At 42.6% G+C, this 15078-nt stretch overlaps 1 pseudogene; it reads left to right on the top strand.

Annotated features, from left to right (window-relative positions):
- LOC123115197 (dihydroflavonol 4-reductase-like) overlaps positions 1 to 12832 on the top strand; it is a 75168-nt pseudogene extending 62336 nt beyond the window's left edge.
- The last annotated feature ends 2246 nt before the right edge of the window (positions 12833 to 15078 follow it).

Consider the following 15078-nt stretch of genomic DNA (forward strand, 5'->3'; position numbering starts at 1 on the left):
TACCGGAAGGTTATACTATGAGTGAGGAGGCAACTAGAGATATTCTTGCTTGTAAGGATAGACATGATCTAGAGAAATTATTATGCAAGTATAAAGAAAGATCTCTGAATGATGAAATGAAATGTGATCACGAGTTTGCTACTTCACCTATTGTTATTGCTGATAAGGATTATGAATTCTCTGTCGACCCAGAGTTAATCACTTTGGTTGAATCTGATCCTTTCCGTGGTCATGAAACTGAAACTGTTGTGGCACATCTTACTAAGTTGAATGACATAGCCACCCTTTTTGCTCATGATGAGAAAAATCGCTATTACTATATTCTCAATTTATTTCCGTTCTCATTAAAGGGCGATGCTAAATCTTGGTACAATACTCTTGCTCCTGGTTGTGTGCGTAGTCCCCAGGATATGATCTATTACTTCTTTGAGAAATATTTCCCTGCTCATCAGAAACAAGCTGCCTTGCAGGAAATATTTAACTTTGTTCAAATTAAAGAAGAGAGTCTCCCACAAGCTTGGAGGAGGCTTCTCCAATTGCTTAATGCTTTGCCTGATCATCCTCTTAAGAAAAATGAAATACTTGATATCTTCTATAATGGACTAACCGATGCTTCTAGGGACTTCCTAGATAGTTGTGCTGGTTGTGTTTTCAGGGAACGAACTATTGAACAAGCTGAAGACTTCTTGAACAACATATTGAAAAATTATGATGATTGGACTCCTCCTACAGCACCTATTAAACCCACTCCGAATAAGAGGGGTATCTTATATCTCAGTCCTGAAGATATGCAAGAGGCAAAGAAATCTATGAAGGAGAAAGGTATAAAGGTCGAGGATGCTAAAAATTTACCACCTATCGAAGAAATACATGGGCTTGAAGCATCACCACCACCCAAGGTGGTAGAGGTAATTTTTTTAATGAAATTCAATGATAGTGATGATCCTCATAATAAACATCCCAGTCAATGCCTTTATGAGTTTGATAATTACATTAGAAAGCAAGATCACTTTAATGCAAATGTTATGAAACAACTAAAATACAAATCTGGTATGATAGCTCGCTTAAGTGACTTGTTATTTAGAATCTCAAATGATGTTAGAGGTGTAGGAAAACATGCCTCTATGGTTCAAACTCAATTAGAACAAGTTGCTAAATCTCAAAGAAAGTTACTTGATGAAATGAACAATAATATAAGTGACTTTGTTGTTAGAGTAGCAACTAGAGGAGGTAAAATGACTCAAGAACCACTTTATCCCGATGGTCATCCAAAGAGAATTAAACAAGATTCTCAAAGGAACAACACCACTACACCTAGTTCTTTTAAAAAGAAAAAGAAGAAGAAAAATGATAAGACTTTGCCTACTTCTAGTGAACCTGAAATAGAAAAACTTCCTGATAATGATAACGAAGTTTCTATCTCTGATGCTAAAACTCAATCTGGTAATGAACACTCACCTTCTGATAATGATGAGGTTCATGAAGACACTCAACCTAATGATAAAGAACCAGATAATGATGTTGAGATAGAACCAGTTGTTGATCTTGATAACCCACAACCTAAGAATAAAAGATATGACAAAAGAGATTTTGTTGCTAGAAAACATGGTAAGGAAAGAGAATCATGGGTTCAAAAGCCAATGCCCTTTCCACCTAAGTCAACTAAAAAGAAAGATGATGAAGAATTTGAACGCTTTGCTGAAGTGATTAGGCCAGTCTTTTTGCGCACTCGCTTGACTGATATCTTGAAAATGCCTCCTTATGCAAAGTACATGAAAGACATCATCACTAATAAGAGAAAAATACCAGAAGCTGAAATCTCCACTATGCTTGCTAATTACACTTTCAAAGATGGAGTACCTAAAAAACTTGGAGATCCGGGGATACCAACTATACCTTGCTCCATTAAAAGAAACTGTGTGAAAACTGCATTATGTGATCTAGGAGCTGGTGTTAGTGTTATGACTTTATCTTTATATAAAAGACTTGATTTGAATAAACTCACACCTACTGAAATATCATTGCAAATGGCTGATAAATCAACTGCCATACCTATCGGTATTTGTGAGGATGTGCCCGTTGTTGTTGCTAATGTTACTGTTTTGACTGATTTTGTTATACTTGAGATGCCCGAGGACGAAAACATGTCTATTATCCTTGGTAGACCCTTCTTGAATACCGCAGTGGCTGTTATTCATTGCAATAAAAGCAAGGTCACTTTTCATATCAATGGTAATGAGCATACGGTGCACTTTCCAAAGAAACAATTCCAAGTGAATGGTATCAATGTTATTGAAAAATCTCCGACAATCACTATTGGATGTTTTCAACTACCTCTACCTACTGTCAAAAAGAAATATTAAATGCTTATTGTTGGGGACATTCATATCCCCATTGAGGTAACTTAGTGATTTATGAAAGTCCTTCGGTTTCATGCTAATCAAAAGTGGTTGTTAATAAGACCTGATCAACCTTATTAATTCACAGGGTCGTCTCCAGAAATTTGATTCCCCGGGCGAAAACCAAAATGTGGCCCAAAATTTTAAATAGTTAACACAATAGAAGAATCATTATGCGTAAAGCATACTTTCATTTTATTATATAATTGCAAGTCTGTTTTATTTATACCTTGTTTAGACATATATCAACAGTAATGCTAAAAAGGTAAAAGGGATTGCACAGCAATTAACGGATCTCATGTTCTACCAAAAAGGAGCATCCGTCTAGTATTTCTTGAAATAAAATCTTCAATCTTATCTTTGTTGGAAAAAGAACCTTCACTGGCAATATTACCTTAATCAATTTCTACATCATGAGCCTCAACCTCTGTTGCATTATCATCATGACCATCATCAACATTAGCATCTGTAGTTTAATTTTTAGAATTATGTTGGGGGTCTTTCAACATTAACATCAAGGGAAACTGTTAGAGATTGAGCCTCAACTTTGAGTTTTGTTTCTTCTTAAGCTTTGCAGTACCAGATTCGCACTTCCTAATTCTAGTAGACATGATGAAGATGCAGAAACAATACCTAAGAAATTGTAAGTGATCATTGATCATATAGATCTAGTTATTAGTTTCTAATAGTAACAATCACTAGATGAATAGATCATTCATATACAAAGAAAATGAACTGAAAATACAACCTTGCACTGGAGATTAAAACACGGTCCATAGGGCCTACATGTTCCTCCATCCCGATTGAAGCGACGAACGGAACCATGGTCTACGGCTATTGCGACTTCACACAGCAAGACAATCAGCAATAGGAATAGATCGAAGGTAACTGCGCTGGCGTTGGCACGACTGCTAGGGCCTTCGTCAATCTCCGATTGCCGCTCGCCGGACCTAGAAGGCAGTTCATTGCCTATTCGTCTACAATCGCTGGAATTGAGCGATCTGTACCCACTCTTCCGATCATGCTATTGGGCCTCTAACCTTCTTTTATGCAAGTATGTTATCTAGGCCTCTAGCACTAGCAGCCCAGACCCGTATGCATCAAAGACACCACATAGTCCTGTAAGTTAGTTTTCTTATAGCTAAAAAACGTACGTTAGTTTTCTTTCCTAGTTTATATAGTGATCTTTCAGCGGAAAGGAGGCATCCTACGAAGGGTTTTTCTCTCGATGGGGGGCCCATGATTTCGGGGACCCTGTGCGGTCGCTCACCTCGCTCCCCCTCGTCGACAGGCCTGTTAATTGATCATTTTTTAGAGGTATGAAGTTGATGAATTTAGTAAGCACTACATTCTGTCCCTACCCTTTGTTTTCTGTTTTTATTAGTCAAATATAATAAAATGCCATGCCTTGTCTGTTTTCTGCTTTTTCTATGCAATAAAAAAATGACCCAAAAATAAAAGTTCTCAGAATGCTCTGAAAACCAGACATGAATTTTTTTTGAATATTTATGAATTTCTGGTGCAAATAATACCTGAGGAAGTGCACCAGGTGGGCACAACCCACCTGGGCGCGCCAGCACCCCCAGGCACGCCCTGGTGGGTGCTACCCACCTGGTGGGCCCCCTCACTTACTTCTTCCTCCCACACCACTCCATTCACCCAGAAAAAAATCACCAACACACTCTCTCTCATGTTCTTGCTCCTGAGACCGCGGATTTCGATCTCTTTGCTCGAAGCTCCGTTTTCGAAACTGTTTTGGGGATTTGTTGCTTGGTATGTGACTCCTCCATGTGTCCAATTAGTTTTTGTTTTAGTGGTTTATACTTAGAATAATTAGCTACTCTTGGTGCTTCTGTAGATGAGCTTGCATGTTGAATTCTTAGAGTTCTAAGTAGTTTGAATGCTTGATATGGCCTCTATACATCGCTATGAGTAGTTGCTATCAATCTTGTGAAGTTTCCTTAATAAACTTTTTAAGACCAAAAATTAACAGAAAATTGTACGCGAACATTATGAACCTCCTTGGAAGGAGTTCTTCGAGGAGGAGATCCTCGGAGGCATCCTCTAGTAGCAGCTCCGTTCGCCGGTCCTATGCTGAACCAAGCAAAAAATCTATTCGAAGTGCCACAACCAAAACATGCTTATGCCATGTGATGATTACATGGTGAGAGTTTGTATTAAGGAAGAATTTGAGCAACTGGTTCACAATGCCGAACTTGGTCCCTACATTTCAGATAAATGCGACCAACGCCTCCTCCTCACTGAATCATTCGTCGAAGAATTTAAATTCTACCCCCGAGAGTCTAGGGTGTCTTTTAAACTTTATGATAATCCATTTACCATTTCTCTAGAAAGGTTTTCTCACCTATGCAAAATCCCATTCTGGGGTTTACTCGATGAGCCACCTAGGTCTGAGTTTGAGTCTTTCTTAACTAGTCTTTGCTTTGGTGAAACTAGGGGGTGGCACAAGGTAGAATAACGAGCATACATTTTCCTGCAATTCAGTACTTTGCATTATTCAATGGAAAATGCATAGTAGGCAAGCAAGACTGCAGTACACTTTGTGCTCCAGACTTGAGCGTCATACGTGCCGCTCTCATCGGTGAAAAGGTTTACAACCTTGCAGCGATTGTTGCACGCAGACTGCAGCACAACTCTAGCAGTGGCTATTTTTATGGTGGAATTTATGCCACGCGTTTAGCACGAGAGCTGGGTGTTTCACCTTTGCCCTTTGACCCTATCCTACCCACGCAGTATTTAGATTTTGAGGCTCTAAAAGTCCATAAGATCCTCAAAGGAAAAATTCATGACTTCACTTATAATTTGTTGTTTAACCAAACCTCTGTTGTGCACACATATTTGCCTGCACCTGCTCTTTTTAATTATCACAGCAAGGGAAGATATTATGGTCTAGAGAGCGAGGCTCGAGCTCATAACGCAGCAGTGGAGGCAGAATGGCGTGCTGAGGCATTGGTGCCAAGGGCCTCCGTGAGCTACCATGCCAACTACCATCCAGGCTACTGACTGATTAATGAGCTAGGCCAAAAGTCTAAGCTTGGGAGAGTACGTATTCCCACCGGCATTACATTCATGTTCACACATTTCATGCCAGTTGTTGGTGTCCACACTTTTTCATTGTATCATCCATGTTTAATTTATTTTCTTGCTTTCTTCTTGTGTGTTTGAAAAAACTTTGAGAAAATCCAAAAATTTGTTTCTTGCTTCTTTTTTATTTTTCTTCCTAGTTTAAATTGTTGTAGCACTAAAATGAAAACCCAAAAAGATTTATTTGTTCTTCTTTTTCTTGTTGGGAGTTTTCCCGTGTAAATAATTTTTCTCGTTTTTGCTTTTCTATTGTTCGTTTGCTTTCTTTCGAAAACCAAAAACTCCAAAAATATTTCAGTGTGTTTCCCTGAATTTATTTTTCTTTTATCGAGTCATACCGAGGAGAAGACCACGATGAAAATGTTGAGTGGCTCTCATTTGCATTATGTTGATCTAATAAAGAGCCCATATCACCTTGTCTTCTCCTCTTGAATAAAATGTTTGCAGATTCCAGCTTAGTCCATGGCTCTCTTGTACTATTATTATTTCAAATCGTTCGGTCGTGCAAGTGAAAGGCAATAATGACGACATTAGATGAACTGGTCATGGCAGAGAGAAACAGGTATGAACTCGACTTGTTCTGTTTTTGTAAATATGTTTACCTAGTATCCATGCTTCAGCCTATTATGATCAAACATATTTGCAATGACAATTAGAGATTATAGCTTCTCATGCCATGCATAAGTAGCTAGGAGTGAATAATGACTTATCTTGGATATCAACATTGCATTAAATGGATTGTGATGTAGTATGATGATATGGTATCCTCCTCTGAATGTTTGAGTGGCTTGACTTGGCACATGTTCATGCATGTAGTTGAATCAAAACCAACATAACCTCTATGATATTTATGTTCATGGTGTTCATATCCTACTCATGCTAGTATCCAATGTTACTTATGCATAATGCATGTTCATGACCGTTGTTGCTCTCTAGCTGGGCGCTTCTCGACCTAATTGCTAGCCTTCGCCTGTACTAAGTGGGAACTCTGCTTGTACATCAAAAACCTGAAACCCAAGTTACTCCAGATGAGTCCACCATACCTATCTATATGCGGTATTACCCTGCCGTCCTAAGTAAATTTGCATGTGCCACCTCTAAAAACTTCAAATAAATATCCTTTTTGTGTGCCTAGATCGTTCATAAAACGACAGGAGGTAGTCGGTATCTTCCATGTTTAAGCGGGTTATTCTCAGGTCAAGTGTTTATTCACTCGCCATCGCACGAGAAAAAAAGGTGGTAATAGGGATGCCCAGTCCCAAACTGCAAAAGAAAAGAGCATACAAATAATCAAACAAAAACTCCCAATGGAGTCATAACCTTTACCTTTCCTCTTGGGAACCGCCACGAGCATGCTTAGCATGGAAAATATTGATAACTGATGGTCGTGAAGTGAATGAGAAGGGTGCATGTACCAAAATATCATTTATCTATTTTAAAAATATGAGCTCTGGCACCTCTGCAAATCACTACTTCCCTCTGCGAAGGGACTATCCATTTACTATTATGTTGTGTCATCACCTTCTCAAATAAGCGCCAGAACCTGAGAGCACTGCTGTCATGCTGATGCATTGTGTATAGCTAATGTTGGATGCATCATGACTTGATATTTTCTACCGTGAATAACAATGTTTAGTCGCTGCTTGAACTTTGGGGGTGCTCTGCATTTATGTTTTGTGGTCCCAGAAAGGGCTAGCGAGATACCACTATTGTCATATTATATCATGGTTGTTTTGACAACATGTTGTTATTTGATACATCTTATTATTGCTCTCTAGTTGTTTATGTCATTGATATGAGTTAATATAATTTTTAAGAGTTATTGTCGACATGGTTAGTTATAATCTTTGCTGAAAGCATGGATGTTGTTTAAGCTTATTTATGAAACAAGAGCAAAAGAGTTCGTAAAAGTTTTTCTTTTTCACTTTCAGTTTATCAACTGAATTGCTTGAGGACAAGCAAAGGTTTAAGCTTGGGGGAGTTGATACGTCTCCAACGTATCTAGTTTTCCTAACGCTTTTCCTCTTGTTTTGGACTCTAATTTGCATGATTTGAATGAAACTAACCCCGGACTTATGCTGTTTTCAGCAGAACTACCATGTGTTGTTTTTGTGCAGAAATAAAGTTCTCGGAATGGAACAAAACTTTGCGAGGATTTTTATACAATAAAAGAGAATTTCTGGAGCCAGGATGGACCTGAGGGGGGCACCTGGGTGGGCACAACCCATTAGGGCGCGTCAGCCCCCCCCCCCCCCCCACCAGGCGTGCTGCCCACCTAGTGGCCCCGCTGACCTCCAAACCGACGCTATAAAATCCCATATTTCCAGGAAAAAATAGGGAGAAAGAATTATCGCGTTTCACGAGATGGAGCCGCCGCCAAGCCCTGTTCTTCCTCGGGAGGGCAGATCTGGAGTCCGTTTGGGGCTCCGGAGAGGGGGGTCTTCGTCATCACCAACATATCTCCATCGCCAATTCCATGATGCTCCCCACCGGGAGTGATTAATTCCTTCGTAGGCTCGCTGGTCGGTGAGGAGTTGGATGAGATCCATCATGTAATCGAGTTAGTTTTATTAGGGCTTGATCCCTAGTATCCACTATGTTCTGAGATTGATGTTGCTATGACTTTGCCATGCTTAATGCTTGTCACTTTGGGCCCGGGTGCCATGATTTCAGATCTCAATTGGTTATGTTATCACCATTATATCCATGTTCTGGATCTGATCTTGCAAGTTATAGTCACCTACTACGTGTTTGAGGAGGCGGAGCACCGGCGCCACCACGAGGAGCTTGACGACCTCGTGTTCCAGCAGGCGGTCGCGGCGAACCTTGCCGCCAAGGAGAAGGACAACAAGTGGTGGTGCATCTACGAGGAGCAGAAGGTGAAGTACATCGACCTCGGCAGCTCCGACGAGGAGGATTGAGCTCCTCCACCGCGTCGTCCGTGGACGTGAGCTCGCCGCCGTTAGATCCTCACCCCCTCTAGTACTAGTAGTGAATGTAGTATGTAGTATGAACTAGTGTTTGTAATGAATTAGTGTTCGATCATGTAGTATATGTAGTATGTGATGAACTACTATGGTTGCAATTTCTCCCGCGAAACTTTTTTTTTAAATTATGCAGTTTCATATACGGTTTCTATTCAGCTGCGCACGTTTTCGACCCGCAAACGAGATCCGCGTTGAACTGCAAACGCGTTTTGCGGGTCGGGATTTGCGGGGCCTGCTAGAGTTTCTCTGACCATGCCAAAAACAACCAGCAGTTACTAGCAGGGCATGGAAAGGCTATCTGCAACCTGTAGTGCAATACAGTTTGTTACTGCAGAAGTGCATAGTTTGTTTGATGAGATAAAAATATGAAATCACATATGGCTCTCTAGATGCAGCAGCTACTTACCTCAGCAAATGACACAATGATCTAACTCCCCCCCCCCAAACCTGATTTGATTCTATTTTGATCAATGGACAGAAAATTGCACATAAAAGGACATGTTGTAAAATTGTTGCTGAATTGTTAAGATGCAACCATTTTTCTGCCGGGCTTCACTTGTATCTCAGTTTCTATCTTTTCTTGGATAGGTTTGGTACCCTGCTTCAAACACACTGGCTGAGAAGTGAGAAGGCAGCATGGAAGTTTGCAGAGGAGAATGGACTGGATGTGGTTGTGGTCAATCCAGGGACTGTTTTGGGCCCGATGATCCCGCCGAGGATCAATGCTAGCATGGCCATGTTTCTTCCCTTGCTTGATGGTATTTTGTTCATGTAGTCTTGACAATGCTCTAGTCATAGTTTTAGATCTACAGAGTATTTCATAATTTGTCAGATGAAGAAATTTATATAGTACTCTTTAATCATTTCTTAGTCCCTCTAGAATGTTTGCTGATAGGCTAGCAAGAATGTTATGAGTAGTAGACTGAAGCAGGGGCAATTCAGAAGAATTTTCTTGTCCGGTTCAGTGTGTGATTTGTTACTACTGTTAAGCAACACATTGTGTGCCCGATCGTGACAGGTTGGTAACGTAGACTCCAAGGGGATCCGGCTAGGTTAGTCCAGGTTGTTAGCATGTTTATCTTTGTAACAACTCTATCTCTATCCTCTTATCCCTTGTATCCCAAGTTGTAATCTCAACCATGTACGCGATCTGGGAGTTGTGCCCCAGCATATAAACACGCAGCCGTCGGTCAGACGAAGACACGACGTTAACCTAAAGAGTTTCACATGGTATCAGCCTAACTCTTCCACATTGCATCTCCTATCCCCATCCACCACCGCTGCCTCCACCATGGACGCCTCCTCCAGCGCCGCACCAACCAACCTCTCTGGTCAGGTCACCGAGAAGCTGACACGCACCAACTACATCCTCTGGCGGACTCAAGTCACGCCGCAGCTTCGTGGTGCTGGCTTCTACGGGTATGTCGACGGCTCCATGCCGGAGCCGGCCCGACTCGTCGTCACCAAGGACAAAGAAGGGAAGGAGGAGACTTCCCTGAACCCCCTTCATCTGATCTGGATGCGCGAAGAGCAGCAGGTACTTGGCTACCTTCTGAATAATCTCTCCAGGCGCCACGCGGGCGGCAGCGACTCGTCAACCCGACGCCACCGAGCCGCACCAATCCGAGGCGGCCACGTGTTCCCCTGGGAGGCGCTGGCCAGCAGACGGGCCCCGCTGCTATGCACGTCGCCAGCCGACAGCGGGCGCGCCCACCTACGCAGATCTGACGGGCTCTGCGGGCGCGGGATCCGGTGCTGATCCTCTGCAATCACTGCCTAATGATGGGGCAGTAGCACACACGGGATTCTCTGTGCCGCCCGTGGCTAGCTCCTCACGCGCTGAAGCCGCAGAAGATCCCGACGCGGGAGCAGCCACTGGAACAGCACCAGGTGCATCCTCCTCGGGATCAGATGCAGGATCTCCTGCGCCACGGGCTGGTGCGGTCTCGCCTGTGCAACCACGCACTCGTCTCCAAAAAGGGGTAATTCAACATGTTAATTATAAAACAAAGTTTGGCTTGGCTTGTTCCTCCACAGGTGAACCTAGTACGGTTGAAGAGGCACTGAATGACCCACGTTGGAGGAAGGCAATGGAAGAAGAATATTCGGCATTGAAGAAAAATAAAACGTTGCATCTAGTACCTCCACGACGAGGTAAAAATCTCATTGACTGCAAATGGGTGTTTCGCATTAAAAGAAAATCTGACGGATCTATAGATCGTTACAAAGCAAGACTTGTTGCCAAGGGCTTCAAACAACGGTACGGCATAGACTATGAGGACGCATTTAGTCCCGTTGTTAAAGCTGCCACCATTCGTCTTGTGTTGTTTGTTGCTGTTTCCAGGGGATGGAGTCTCAGACAATTAGATGTGCAGAATGCGTTCCTTCATGGCATTCTGGAAGAGGAAGTATATATGAAGCAACCTCCTGGGTTTGTGAACAAAAACTCACCACTGCATGTGTGCAAACTTGATAAAGCTTTATATGGCTTGAAGCAAGCTCCCAGGGCGTGGTACTCACGTCTAAATCAGAAACTGCAAGCACTTGGATTTATCCCTTCAAAGTCTGACACATCACTGTTTATTTACAATAGATCAAATACCTCCTTATTTGTTCTTATTTATGTTGATGATATAATTGTCACAAGTTCCTCTGATGAAGCAATAACATGCCTCTTGAAGGATCTAAGTGCTGAGTTTGCTCTGAAGGATCTAGGAGACTTACATTTCTTCCTAGGGATTGAGGTAAAGAAACATGAAGATGGCCTTCATCTCTCTCAGGAAAAATATGCTACTGATCTGGTAAGAAGAGTTAGTCTTCAAGGATGCAAACCTTCACCAACACCCTTGTCTAGTTCAGAGAAACTCTCACTTACAGAAGGAGAACCCTTGAATCAAGAGGACAGTACAAACTACAGAAGTCTGGTAGGAGCACTTCAGTACTTGACTCTGACAAGACATGATATTTCATTTGCTGTTAACAAAGTATGCCAATTTCTTCATGCACCCACTACAGTTCATTGGACTGCTGCTAAACGTATAGTAAGATATGTGAAAAATACTATGAATCTTGGTCTTACTTTCAGAAAATCTTCATCTACCCTAGTCAGTGCTTTCTCAGATTCTGATTGGGCAGGATGCATAGATGACAGACGCTCTACTGGTGGGTTTGCAGTATTTTTTGGACCAAACCTAATATCATGGTGTGCAAAGAAACAGGCTATTGTATCAAGGTCAAGCACAGAAACTGAGTACAAGGCACTTGCAAATGCCACAGCAGAAATTATTTGGGTACAGTCTATGTTAAAGGAACTTGGTATAAAGAGTACCAAAGCTCCGTGTTTATGGTGTGATAATCTTGGTGCCACCTACCTATCTGCAAATCCAGTGTTTCATGCAAGAACGAAGCATATTGAAATTGATTTCCACTTTGTCAGAGAAAGAGTTGCAAATCAGCAGTTAGACATTCGGTTTGTGCATTCTAGAGATCAAGTTGCAGATGGTTTCACAAAACCGTTGCCTACAAGAAGTTTTGAAGAATTCAAGCGTAATCTCAACTTGACAAAGTTGTGATTAAGGGAGGATGTTAAGCAACGCATTGTGTGCCCGATCGTGACAGGTTGGTAACGTAGACTCCAAGGGGATCCGGCTAGGTTAGTCCAGGTTGTTAGCATGTTTATCTTTGTAACAACTCTATCTCTATCCTCTTATCCCTTGTATCCCAAGTTGTAATCTCAACCATGTACGCGATCTGGGAGTTGCGCCCCAGCATATAAACACGCAGCCGTCGGTCAGACGAAGACACGACGTTAACCTAAAGAGTTTCACAACTACAAGTATGAAACACATCCTCAACACATCTCTATGCACACGCAGGCTGCACAGAGGAGTACAAGAATTTCTTCATCGGGCCAGTCCACGTGGAAGACGTCGCGTTGGCCCATATCGCCCTGTTCGAGAACCCTTCGGCGTCCGGGAGGCACCTCTGCGTGGAGCACTGGAGCCCATCTGTCACTGGAGCGATTTCGCGTTGAAAGTGGCCGAGCTCTACCCCGACTACAAAGTCCCCAAGTAAGCAACACACACTGAACACATACATGATATGTTTGGAGCACAATAATTCCATAGCAAACAACGACATTAACGGACCGTTGTCGCGGTGGTAACCATTTCGCTTGATGTGGGTTTCGTCGGTAGGTTCCCCGAGGACACGCAGCCTGGGCTGGTGAGAGCGGAGGTGGTGCCGAAGAAGCTGATGGCGTTGGACCTACAGTTCACTCCGGTGGAGAAGATCATCAGGGACGCCGTCGAGAGCCTCCGGAGCAGAGGATGCATCGCCTGATGGCTGGATTATTAGCTATACTGTATTCCTTCCCTTCTGTTGTAGGGTCATGATCAAACCTTGCTTCTGAGATGTGTTGTGCCCAGCCCAGTGCTAGACCTTATAGTTGCCTGCTGTATGATTGTGCAATAACGGCTGGTTGATATGCTGGTACACTGTAATGGTTCTCTTGCTAGATTGTTCCGACAAATCTTTGCGTGTTGCGAGGAAGATCACCGGTGAATAATTGTCCAGGATAAGAGAAGAAAACAGTACTCTCAAAATCGAGCCAATAATGAAACCAAAAATGCCCACAAAATCGGGTTTCTTTGCGCAAATTCAGTTTCATGGCTTTAGGTCTTTTCATGGCTTGTGCTGTACTTTTTAGCACGTGTAACATGTGCGTTTTTCCCCATAAAAAATCGAAGTGAATTGTACAAAACTGCCACATTCGAGTTCAATTTCAGGTTCGCTACCACATTCCTTGGGCGCTACAAAAATCTACCGGTTATCTTACTAATTTTCTCAACAAACACTTATGACGATCTGAGGCGACTTAGTCTACAAAAAATCTCATGTTAGTACACTAACATAGCCGTTCTTAACCCGAGGACAGGCAGTTCATAACTTAAGCATGCTATGTATAGTCATTACAGCCAACATGAGAGCAGCCCTTAACTCATAACTTTAACATATCACATCACCAAAATAAACACCCAACAACATTAGGTTACAAGGCCATCTATATATAGGCCTAATATATACTTGACCACCAAGATAGCTAGCACTCCATTCCTCCAGGATAACATTGATCTTCCGAAGCTTCTCCTTGTTCCCATGGCCAGCTTTCAGAAATGGCACACTCGAGCTTTTTCTCTCTTCTTTAAGCAGATCCCCGTCCTCCTTGATCTCCTTCACCCGCTTCCTGGTGTTCCTCATGATATCTGCTTGAGATGAAAGGATGCACCATTGCTCCTTGGACAACTTCAATTTCTCCGTCTGCACCTCGACGCCGAGTAAATTGGAGGAAACTTGTGACAGTCCGCAAGTCAAAAGGAAAACTTGCGTCCATCGTCGCTGCCCCTTCTTCTCTTCTTCCTCCAGCGTCAGCCATGGTGTCGTGGGATGATCTCCCTAGCTCTTCTGAAGACGACTCGGTTACCAGCAAGGTTGGTTATCTCCTCCTCATCTCCTACTACGGTTACCAACAACTAGGGTTTCTTTCTTCATTTTGAATCCAATCTAAATTTGTTTTAGGCTCCTACCACAATCTTCTGTGAGGAATGGAGATGCCTGGCGACAGGATCTGCCTAGCTTTACATGTCAGCATGGAACTGACATTTAAATCAGTTGATACTGACAGGAGGTTCCTAACATGTGCCCACAAGGTCAGTACAAATTCAGTGACACTGTCAAAAGTTTAAAAAGCTCAGTTAAAGCTAAAGGTCCAGTTAAGTTCAAATTTTAGTTATTTCTTCAGTAGTGAATTTGTATGCCATTGATGTGCTATGTGTAGTTAACTGAATTTTTTGAGTAGTTAACTGAATTTCTTGATTAGTTAACTAAATTTATGTTTGTTTTAAATTCATAGGAAGTGCCTAGCTGCAACTATGTGGAGTGGGTTGACCCTGAGTGGCCTGATGCTATGAATGAGCCTAGCTAGCATATGGAGCATGTATCAAGAGGAGACAAAATAGAATCTCAGACAAAATGTTCTGAATGCTGAGGAAAAGTTGAAGATTATGGAAGAGAAGAAGAAGTTGGAAAAAGAGCTTAGCAATTTCAAACTTGATTTTGCTACTATGGTGGCTGAGAAGGAGCAGGCAATTAGCCAATTAGGCAGCACACAAATTGCTACGACTGATCTTAGGGAAGAGCTTGAGAAGAGGAAGATGAATGACAAAACAGTAACAAGCATTCATCAGGTATTCAGGGCTAAGGCAGAAAAAAAAAGAGACCAAGTCATGCAGGAGAGGGACCAAGTCATTGGAGAGGGGGATAATTTAAAGCAAGAGAAGAGAAAGCTTGAATACATGATTGGTGACTTGTCGGCCACGCCGGCGAGCTCGAGGTCGCACCTCGGCAGCGGCGACGAACAGGGAAACGGAGCGGAGCAGAGCAGGGGAGGGGAGCGACTCGGTCTGGTCCGACCAGGTGGGCTACTGTTTATTCCCTGGCGATTTTGCAAAAAAAAAACGCATTCCCCCGAATCGATCGGCCCGGAACATGTGGAGATGAGCTGGCGGTCAAAACCCGCGTGGACATGC

This window comes from Triticum aestivum, chromosome 5B, assembly GCF_018294505.1.
Source record: "Triticum aestivum cultivar Chinese Spring chromosome 5B, IWGSC CS RefSeq v2.1, whole genome shotgun sequence".
Taxonomy (NCBI): domain Eukaryota; kingdom Viridiplantae; phylum Streptophyta; class Magnoliopsida; order Poales; family Poaceae; genus Triticum; species Triticum aestivum.